Source organism: Strix uralensis, chromosome 6 (assembly GCF_047716275.1).
Source record: "Strix uralensis isolate ZFMK-TIS-50842 chromosome 6, bStrUra1, whole genome shotgun sequence".
NCBI classification, from domain to species: domain Eukaryota; kingdom Metazoa; phylum Chordata; class Aves; order Strigiformes; family Strigidae; genus Strix; species Strix uralensis.
The window spans coordinates 39514218-39525981 of record NC_133977.1 but is presented as its reverse complement, the minus strand read 5'-3'; the positions used below and the strand labels follow the sequence as shown (position 1 = coordinate 39525981).

The 11764-nt window shown below is 39.1% G+C and overlaps 1 long non-coding RNA gene across 1 annotated transcript; it reads right to left on the bottom strand.

Annotated features, from left to right (window-relative positions):
- Positions 1 to 722: 722 nt before the first annotated feature.
- On the bottom strand, positions 723 to 10210 carry LOC141945496 (uncharacterized). The gene is made up of 3 exons (XR_012629531.1): positions 10139 to 10210; positions 5863 to 6064; positions 723 to 842 (listed from the first exon to the last, which is right to left on the bottom strand). It is a non-coding gene; the product is annotated as an uncharacterized LOC141945496 (long non-coding RNA).
- Between the last annotated feature and the right edge of the window lie 1554 nt (positions 10211 to 11764).

Here is an 11764-nt window from a genome sequence, read left to right as displayed (position 1 = left end):
CAGCACTGTGCTTCAGCTGAGGGCTGAAATATTGCAGGCATAAAAATTCTATCGAACTGGGACAAAAATGGAGTACTGTAATACTTGTATGTAAATTATTAGAGAATAAGAGGGCAATACTAAAGCTATCAACTAGAAAATTGCTTTAGTACTGTAGCATATAATTTTTTTCAAACATAAACTTTGTGAAGTCAGAGATATTAAGAAAAAAATTCTATAAATCCCTCTGGTAATAAGCAATAGAATTAAAATCCAGGCAAAATTAAATTCAAGAAGATTAATGTTCCTTTTTATATTTTGATGACAACTATAAACATAATGTAATTTTCTGAATTTACAGCTTTAAAATGCAAGCTGATACCCCACAATGGTGTAATTTAAGTCACAAAGCAAATAAGTACTTTTTATTCTAATGTCCCCACAGATAAATTTCGCAGTAGTAATGAAATGGCTTTGAACTTCTTAACTACCATTTAAAATAATATGGAAACAAGTAAGTAATTTATAAATGAAGCCCTGTCATATTTAAAATATACGTAGCAGCATGCTGATAACAATTGCATATCATCAAACTATATGTCCCAGATGCCTAAATACAAAGTCTGGAGGATTCTTCTCCAAAAAGATTTTGTAAAGTTCTGTGGCTTAAACTGCATATTTCTTTTTCTCAGTCCTCTGAGATATAAGCACTTTAGTGGCAGCAACCTTGTTAAGTCTTTTGAAAAATCATTAAATAACCCACGAGGACTCTGAGTTCAGTGGAGGGTGGAGGAAAATGGAAATCCTGGTGGACCAATTGGAATATGATGTCCTGGAGCCAGCAGGGGGGAACTGGAGGGCTCCTTCACAGAAATAAGGAATATATCACATTATTTGGCTTGTATACTGCATCCACACCACCACCATGAAAAACACATGCATACACACAATTAAAATAGAAGGAAAATTACAAAAGAAACAACAGGAAAGATCAGGTAACATAACCTGAAGACAATTGTAAGAGAAGGTACAACGTAAAGGAGAGGCTCAGACACTTTATGGAACTTCACCTGGAGGTCAAGTGGCAAGGGACAACTCATGCTGCTTTTCCTCAGTGCCGTGCCTGTAGTCACAATAGCAGGGTTTTTTGCAGTAAGATTAAGTTGTACCCTTGTTGAGTGAAAACAAGAGTTCTGTACAAGTAATAAAAAGCATGTCTCTAGTTATTTTCACACTTAGAAATTTTGTTAAACTTGCCCTAGATGAAATCTTCTCTTTGGAACATTTGAGGAAGATGGACACTTTATCTCTACTGTGTCTCTAACTCTTTTAAAAATTCTAATTAGGCTTTAAAAGGAACCTTAATGATCAGATCTCCCCATTTCTGAAGTCAGAATTCTTCTGCTATTGTTAGATAAAATGCAAACAAAAAAGATCGTCTAAATTTTTTCCATATGTATTCAGCCTATCTGCAGAAAGTAATGCTAAAAGGACATTGCAAATCTATTTTTCTCAGCAGTATTTTTTCAGAAATCTGTTCTCACAAAGCACAAATGTGCATAATAATCCATTCATATGAATAAGCAGTCAAAACAATTAGGAGTGAACAATATCATGTTGTTGCCATAGAAGTGACATAGTCACGCTGCAGACTAACAGGTTTCAGAAAACTCTTTAGAGGATTTCACAATTTAAGGTCCTGTTTCCACTGAAATTACAGCAAAACCTCCATTAACTTTGCAGAAACAGGTCTGGTCCTGTGCCAGCTGCAGAGTGGGTATGACAAGGAGAAGGGAGGAGACCAGGACAGCGTGAGCTACCAAGGGCAGAGAGGAGAAAGAGCCTTGGCACCTGCCACTTGCTTTCAATTAAATCCACAATCTTGCTAGCAAAAGAGGGATTTTGCCACATCTTGCAAAGAGAGATAATGGATTGGAAAAGGAGAGTCTGCCAGCCTTGAGGGCAGGGATCAGCCATGGGACAATGTAGAAGACTCTGGCCTAACCCAAAGCACTGGGTCTCAGCACTGCTGGGGTTTGCTCGTGCCCGAGATGGTTTCTCCTTGCTTTGGCAATTGCCCTGCAGACAGCCTTGGTGAGTTTTTGTCCAGGACTCACTCTGGTTTCCAAATTAACGAACACATTACTTGTCCTATCAAGAAGAAACATATGCTGTACCCACCACTGACATCCCTATGAAAATATTTTTAAATGCAGAATTATAACAGCCATTAAATATTTAATATTAAGTAACCTGTGGGAATTTTAATGTATTCTACTTGAAGAGATACGTAAGGTAATAATAAAAAGGTGAAAAGAAATGTAATAGCTGGTTCATCTGAAAGCATGTAGCAATTTTAACTTGTATTTTATATATGAACCCATAAAATTTATACGGAAGAAATTAAATGTATAAAATGATTTATAGGTGGATTAAAAAGGCTTGCAATTTTTTTAGTTTCATACATCTTCATGAAAACAGTTATAAATCTCTGTAACTTAAATTGCTTATCCAAGTTCTACGGAAAGAGAAAAAACAGAGCAAGCAATTATCTGTAATAAACTTTTTCTTTAATATTGTGGCATTCACCCTTTTGTAAAACTACATATCATAATTTATCTTGTAGTGTATTAGAAAATCAGATTTTACTTGCTAGGCTCACATATTTTTTGCAGTTGTGCAGAAAATGTCACCTTCCTGGTAATGTGATCTAGTCATTAAGTGTTAATAGAATAATAATGCAATATAATCTGTACTTCTGGAAATAAATTTATGTGTATATGTAATGATGTTCTCTCCCTCATACACCACAGAATTCTCAAAACTCTAGAAAAATCCCTTTGTAAGTGTGCTGCTTGGAGTAGTTGAAAATTCAGTTTTCGTTATAGCCAGTGCTGACATTTTAAATGGTAATTTGAGCAGTGTTTCCTGGGGTCCAGGCATTGACTTTTACATTCAACAGAAGAGTTTGATGGTTTTTGTGGCAGCCATCTAAAAATGTTCAATCTGAATTGGTGTCAGCTATGTTGAAGAAAAGCTCTACAATGGTGGAAGATGTGAGATTTTTCAGAAAAGCAATCTTAGCCCTCAATATACATCTTAAAATACAAGTAAATTGTTATAATTTGCTTGAAGTAATGCCTAGGATGGGGAATTAGGGCTCTCTGAATCACAGAACAAAACTCAGAGTAGAGGTGATGCAGGAGCAGGATGAGATCAATGCTTACTTGTTTTGGAGAGCAAAACCACTCAGATTTATTGCAATAGATGCAGAGTATATTGCTTGTATATTGTGGTATAAAAAAGCCCAAAAGTCTGCTTTGAATAAAGAAAAAGACAAGCTACAGAGGTTTATCTCAATACAGAAAGAGTTGTACTTAGGCTACATGAGGGTTTCACTTGTAAGTGGGATGGAGATGTGCCAGCACTGTGGGTCAAGCTGTGAGGTGTGCAACCCTGATTTTCACCTAAGGAGATTACAGCCAGAAATACAATTTCAATTCAGCATTACGATCTCCTGACATATTAATATATGCAGTGGTGTTTCTATGCAGCACTTGCTCATTGTCGTATTCCACGACCTGAACTGTACGTGTTAAAATCATGAAAATTGCTCAGATTTTGAGGTCGAGGCAGACAGCTTTGCCTTGGGTAACTGAAGCTTTGAGTCAGCTGCTTCACAGACACACATCAAGTCACTGCTGGCATGGATGGTATCAGAGACAGACCCTAGAGTCTGCAGACTCCAAAAGGCAGCTCGTAAATGAGGATGTCTGATATGTTATCAGCAGCTGTAGACAGCTTTTAATCTCTGTGGGCCTTCAGTGGCTCAGACATGTACATCCTGACTGCAGCCCACACAATGCTTCACCTTAGCATGAAATCAGTGTTGGCTCTTGACATGAAGATGGTGGCATAATTGATGGCATAAATCTGTATGTCTAATACCCTGTGTAGTGAATAAATCAGAACAAACTCCATGTCTATTCAGTGTAGCGCTCTGCTTCACAAACATGGAAATCAAGATTATAGTAACAGCTTTAAAAACACTTCCGTTGCAATTTGTACATTTAGGCAATCTGTGCAACCGAAACTGCAGAGGCTGGCTGTGAGTCTGAGTTCATTTTCAGCTAAACCTCAGACAGCAGTTGGTTAGACTTAGTGCGGACATTCTTGTGCTTCACTGCAAGGCTGAGGCTTTGTAACCTGCATTGCAAGAGGCTGATTTTCCCAGGAGCCCTGGGCTATCTCCTTTGCCTTCACTGTTTGTGGCATGAGAACATCTATCTGTCACCATCCCAGTTTGTCTGCAATGAAGAAAACAAGACAAAATGTCTCTAGTTGATACTAAAAGATCAATCTCTTATATTTAAGAGATCCTATTGGTTCACTGTGCTCATTTCTGCCTCCTACCCATGTCAAGAAACTTCAGAGCAGTGTTAAGTTTCCCATGTTTCCTGAAAGCAGAAGGATCAACTGGACACTGCGTCCAATTCGCTTTTATCCTTCTAATTTAAGAAGAAGTACATTTTTTTTATTGCAAACATCTTCCATACCTACTTGCCTTTAGATTTCATCTTTCAAATCCTACTGTTAGCAGCAAGGGCCAGATTCAAATAACAAGCTGATGTCTTGAAAAGAAAACTACTTCTGGCTTGAGCAGCCTCTGTGAATTCCTGGGATTAATAATATTTTGCTAAACTTTACTTACAAACAGTGAAATAACTGCACTAAACTCGGGATGGCTACATATGTAAGGCAGCTAGTTAAAGCTTCTTACCTTGGTGCCCTCTGTTTCACCACGTGAAAGGCTGATCCAATCTATCTTAAATGTATCTGAAACATCAGGAGTAGCTTAGGCTGGATAACCTCACTGGCTTCTGTCCCCAGCTGGGGCTTCTCTGACTCATCACCCCTTTGTAGGATGCTGTAGATGGTGTGACAGCTATTGAATTACCTGTGTTTTCTGTCAAATACATTAAGTTAACCTAATATCAGCCTCCCCTGAAGGTAAGTGATGTGAATTTTTCTCTGCAGGAGTGTTTTTGCCTTAACAGATTGAGTGATGGCTATCTCATACAAAGCACCTAAATTTCAGTGATATAAATCCCACCCTAAGTCTGTGTACAAAACAAGGGAAACTTTTAGGTGTAAAAAACAGTGAACAGTCCTATTAGGAAGACAGCAATACCATATGAATCACAATTCCTATTCTTCCAGTAGAGGAGCATTTCCTCCAAACAGGTGATCCATCTTTAACCTCTCAGAGCTGATCCTCACAGAAGACCCAGGAAAATACCTTCAAAAAACAAGCCAGGAGCTAAAAGCTTAGAAGTCAACTCGTTAATACAAATCTGTAAAAGCTCTGGTTCTACAGTACATTACAATCTTCCTCTCACTCAATCTACAACTCTGAGCACCTTCATATTTCACCCAAACTAAGGTGATGGTCCCTGTCCCCTGTTAACAGCCCTTGCTGTGCCAAGGTGTCAGCTTCCTTCTCTGCCACAAAGTGATTAGATTGAATTATGAGCTGTTGGGTCTGACCTACATTAGGTTGAATTTTGTTCTTCTTGTCAGACTGACAAAGGGACTCTGGCTTGAAAGTCTATCTGTTTTCTAATTATATTAGTTGGTTTAATAAGGGACATTGCCTTTCATTATACAAGTTATTTCTCTTAATGTTTGTTCCGATCCAATGTTGGGGGAGGTTTCGATATGATCCCAAGAGCGAGATTAAGACACAAACGAGGTCAAATGCCATATACCCAAAACAGGTTTTTGCTATTAAAAAAGTGAAGAGGGGTAGCAATAGGACAGAATGGAAGGAAAAGACAGAAATAAAGCGAGGATGTGGGATAGGGCTGCAAGAATAGTCACCACCATGGATCCAGCAGCGTCCTGTTGGTCCTCAGTCTTCAGTTCTTTGGTGGCAGGTGCACACGGATCTGGCTTCGATAGTGGATGCACACTGAGCAAAGTTTTCTGTTGCCTTTTTAAGTTCATCGTATCTGCTGATGAGCATATCTGCCCACCTTTAGGTTTTTTTTTCTCTGGTCCTACAGGTTTTTGCTGCATCTGGCTTCTGGAAGCAGAAACGTTTGCCTCTTATCAGTTCATTAGCATCATTAGCAACACATGCATCTTGTCTGGGTACACAAATGGCTACACCATGGGGCCAGCTCAGTACACTTCTGCCCCTTTGAGGCTTATCTAAGGAGTCCGACAATGCAACCTCAAAGAAGTGGGGGGGTGCATCCTTCAACACACTCCCACTTCCCTGGGAGACACTCCCCAGACCAATCCACAGGCTGCAACAGCTTGTCCTTGAGGTCTGCACAGACACAAGCAAGCTTTGAGACAGTCATATGACATTTCAGTCTCTCACAATCTTAAGTAACGCATTCACTCACAGAAACATTGCCAGTATTTCATTAACATGGTTTCCCCAGAGCAAGTGCAGAGCACATGGAAAAACGCAACTTTGGATATCATTTCCCCCCTCTTCTTCCTTGGCTAAGCTACATCGCTGCACTGGTGCCAGGGAATATTATAATATCAGAGCTTGGCCGCAACCAGTCTGACCTGTCTCCCAGTCCATTTGATGAGTTTGGCCGTCTCTTGAGGCACCTTAATCCAGTTCTAATGACATGAGTCACATGCAGTGGTTGAGTTGGCGAGATCTCACCGGCATTGGTTCATCTCCACTATCCCCTCATGCAGAAGAGCATTACAATGCGCCTCAGTGAGATGCAGGCTTTCACTGCTTCCCATTAAAGCATCTTCCCACCAACGCAGAGGGGCCAGGAGCAGAAAAAAAGCTCCTTGATATAAAAGAGCAGAAGCTCTTTTTTGCTCCACTCCTCAGTCTATTCTGCACTTCTTTTAGGCAAGGCAAGTCCGGTCATTTCACTGCAGATGCTCTGTATAGAAAGTATATGTACATTAAACCATCTCAGTGACCATGTTGGACTTCTACTCTACAAATAAACGGGAGTAGATATCTCCTTTCCCTCAGGAACTTTTGTCTGTCGAAAACTGAGAATCGCTGGGATATGCAGATGCAACGTCTCTCTCTCCACCAAGCTATGAAAGCAGAGAGCTCCTTACCCTTTTGAGTTTCAGCCAAGGGGCTTTGACACACACAGAGCAAATGGGAAGATGTGTGATTAGGTAACTTCCAAACTTCAGAAACATTTTCATTTCAAATTCTGACTTCCTGCCATGCACATATTCTTCTGTAACCAGACTCTGAGGCAATTTATTAACAACTCCAGAGGAGTGATATCTGCAGAATCTGTTTTTCAGCTTTTGACAGCTGAGCAGGGCTAATGTTACTGTTTCAGAGTGCCATTGCTTGAATAATGTGTATTCTGTATATTCAAAAATGTGTCCTTTTGAAGGTGCAAATGAAATAGCTTATCTGAGGCAAAAAAAGTTAAAACCCCCATTTTAATAATTTAGATCATTTATCAGCACATAGGAAAAAGTGGGATGAAATAAAAGCTAGACCATATTTTCCAAGAAAGATTTTTACTGGCAAACTACTGGAAGTTTTAAGCTCTGTCTCTTTTTGACTCTACTTAAGTAAATATTTTAATAGAATATACTGCATTTCAACAACAATAGAAAAACCCCTAAGTTAAACGCTTATTTTATTTTTCTAAAATAAAACAGACCAGTGAAGACACTTCTACAGCCTTAAAATCTAAAAAAACCATTCAGACCTGAGCTCTGAAATGAGGGAGTTTTAAAATATACTCTAAGTATTATATATAAAAAAAAAAAAGTTACAGATGTGTTCAGGGAAGGAATAAAGGGAATTTTGATCACATTAGGGATTTAAAATGAATGTGAAATCATGGAAGTCTTAACATTGTTCTTGACCTTTCCCATAACAGAGGTCTTCCTTGGATGAATGTTACAAGGAGGGTGGAAGAAGGTTAGAGGAAAGCAGGATTGACATGCATGATGAATTACAGTTCATTAATCCAATTAATGAGTAATTCCAGAAGCTTTAATCCCAGATAAAGCTCTTTATCATAGTTCTGTTGGCTAGTGCTGCACTAACTAAAGAGCCTGTCAGCAAATCCATTGTAAACCTCTATTATATAAAGCCTGCCATGCACTGCCATAGCTTTTTTGGTAATATTTTGCCCCCAAAATGATGAGAAAAACAGAGAAGGGAGTGGTCTCCACCCTTAGTTGACTGGATTCACATTACAAAAGAATTCAAGGTACATTTAAAAAGACACAGGCAAGCTGAATGTAACTTCAAATATTTATAAGTGATCTTGGTTTAGAAGGCAATTGTATGTTCCTGTTTCTGATGTCATCTGTATGCAAGATTTATTCATGAACATCCTATTGACTGATGGGAGCCAATAGAGTATACCAAGCTGGTTTTGAAAATAATCTCTGATCCATTTTTAATCTATTTAATTTTTGGTAGCACTACCTACAAGTGTGATGCTCTCTGAACACTTCAGAATTACAATCCCTCCTCTGCAAATCTCAAAGGCAAAGAGGGATAAAGAGACGGAATAAAGAGAGGGAGTAATATGAGTTTACATACTGGTTGCCTTCATCACTGCAGACAGCACAGTAGAACAGGGCATATAAGAGGGAGTAAAGTGTGAGACAAGCATATGAACTTCTAGAGCATGCCTAAGAAGGTCAAACATGAATTAAAATCTATATAGCAGAAAGGAAAGTGTTCCAGGACTTTTCAGAAAACCAGGAAGACTCTCCTCTCAAGAAACCAGTTCAAATTCCCACTTAATATCCCTGTCACAGCAGACCTCTTCCTCCCAGCAGCTGGTCAGCTCAAATATTTGTTCAGCCACTGTGATGGACTAACAACAGCTGGGCCTTCAGTGAGACCCTTCTGAAAACTGTCAGCTTGACAGCTCTGGATGCTGCTGTGCAGTGATTTTGATTTGGTGAGTACTCGACTCAACACTGCAACCATAAATTCATCTATTTCAATAATGGAGAAGACTTGCAGTATCATGAGAGCCTGTATAATACGCTCAAAGGTTGCTCCTAACTTCTTTGAGCAGCTATGTCAAATTATCTTCTGCATTCTCAGTTAGTAAAGGCTGTATTACCAAGATACAGGATCCTGCCGTGATGACTATTTAAGTAAAAGTGCATTCTTTCTGATGTTGCCAAAGTGCCTGTTGTAGGATGATGACAGTTCACACCCAATTACACACTGTGATGGATTCATATTTCTTGATCAATGACTTTGAAGCCTTCTGGAACAACATTGCACAATGACCCTTCATTTTAAAGACCAAATAAGATGATTAGTGACATGCAGAAAAAAATAGTCAGAATTTCATGCATATCAGAACTAGTTTTAACCAGTCTCTGTAGTCATGCTCCTGAACTGGAAGAAACTTCAATCACTCCAGCACAGAGAAAGTTGTTCAATGGAAACAAACAACTGCAGAGATTATTGAAGCAGGAATACAATTGTCTCAAAAGGACTTCCATTTAGCAAAAGCAACATCACAATTTGAAATCAAAGGCTAAATACTTGTGTGTCTATTGATAGAACTTCAGATTTCTGGAGCTTGAAAATACAATGGAAAACATGAACTTTGATGAAGACAGCGTCCTTCAGTGTAGCAAGGCATATTATTACAGCTGACAGGTTTTTACTGATGTGTTTGAACCAAGGTCACAAAAGAGTGTGGTATTTAAAATGGTCTTTTATACTACTACAGCTATAAGGGCCTCTTGGTTAACTCCTAAAAGTTTGTCCTGGATCATCCAAAGGGAATGTTATAACCTTCAGAAAATGAAACAGTCTGTAGAACGGAAATGGACTTGATCCCCATGTCTTGGTCCTGTTGTGTGAATGTAATCATGAGTGTGTGATATCTACCCAGGATAAACAACACGTGACTTAATATTTGACTAATGAGAACAATAATTCCTGTATTTTCTTTTAGCGATAACCATGGCTGTGAGCTTTCAGAAGCACCACCCAGGTCATGCTGAAAATTCTTCAGCAAATTAGAAAACAAATTAAAATCAAATGATCTGCCAGATCATTTCATTTTGCAAAATCCATGGGTTGAGCTGTGAATTGGAGCACCAGTGATGATTCAATCTGTTGGGAAAGGGAGGAGGAAGAGGAGGCTCCCACCTTTGCAAATCCATGAGGAAGAGCAGATGTTCTCTGGGAGCATTTCTGTGGGGTAGGAGCTGCCATTGGTGCTGGTGGATTTGCTGGGTCCCACCTTTTGCCCTCTTTCTGGGTGTGCATGGGACACTTCTGCTGCCATCAGAAGTTTTCACACTCATGGCATCCCAGTGCAGCATCAGCATTTTCAGGGACAAAAGAGGAATTACAAAACATATGTCAAGTCACATGAACTGCAAGACGCTGACCTTGAGCAACATAAGAGCTGTTGCACTGGACAGCCACAGTATATTCCATACCTGGAGATGGAGCGGGGAAGTGAGAGATGGTAAATGTGTGCACTTAGAGGGGAAGAAATCAAAAATAAGGTGAAAACTAAAATCGATGAAAGCACAAGATTAAGACAGAAATAGAAGGAAGGAGAGGCACCCAAAATGACCAGGCTCTTTAATGTGGGGAGAAGACGATCATGCTATAGTCTTCCAAATGCTTTTAAAGCCAAATAGACATTTATATTTCTTTTCTTGCACTTTTGAAACTTCAATGGTAAAAGCTGTAAACAGTTAATCTGAAAGAAGCAGAACAAATCTACCCTCTTCCAACCTTCTGATATGCTACTGCTCATAAACTTCCTTAAAAAAAGTCTTTCATAACTAAGAAACTTGCCACATGTGCACTGGTTTGTAAATGGGAAATTAAAGATAAGAAAGCCTGAATAAAGTAAGACTACTTGATATTTGCATTCAAAGCACTTTGCAAGTATCAGTCAATTACTTCAATGTGCTTTCTTACCATCCCCAATCTGGCTGAAAAATGCAAGCTCACAACTTCCCTGAGAGACAGGTGTTATTAACTCATTTTTCATAGCTGGAAACAGAGACACAGGAGATGTGGGTGGATCACCCTGAGTCACGATGGTGCTAGTGCCAGAGCTGGAAACAGACCTTTGGTCTAGATCATAAGGCAAGACACAGGGCAGTTGATTTCAACGGATGTTTCCATGTCAGGATTTTATAAGCCTCCATCATGCAGATGAACTGAAATTTCAATATCACCAGTCACAAAAAGCCTCCTGTTACTCACATAACTCATTTTTCTTCTTATGCTAATTATAACAAAAATAATTCTCCTTTATGAAATCCTACTTTTAGCTCAGTGTTTCCCTCCACCACTGACTCTCCACTGTGTCAGGACAGCAATCTCTGTGTTCTTATAACTAGACTTCCCTTTTTTTTAGGCAAGACTAAGATGAGCAGTGGGAGGACAGAGGTATGCTCTGATGGTATTTATCAGTATCACTTGTCAGCTTACAAAGCATTATGTGATGTACGTGTCCAGCTTTCACTGTTTGCACTGCTGACAGATTGTATGATTCCTCTTTATTGCCTTTTGGCTTTTTCCCTTAAAAACAAACAAACAATCTACTGTTCCCCAGAGAAGGACAGGTAGTGTTTTTTACATCCAATAATGAGCCAAAAAGGAATCCATTCTGGGACACTCATTTTTACTCTGATGCTCATCATAACAACAGTACTTCTCTTCTACGAGCAGTCATTCAGTCTGCTGTTGCTACTAAAGCATTATATATGTCTTTTGCTGTGTATAGTTAAATCATATTTTATTTATGAC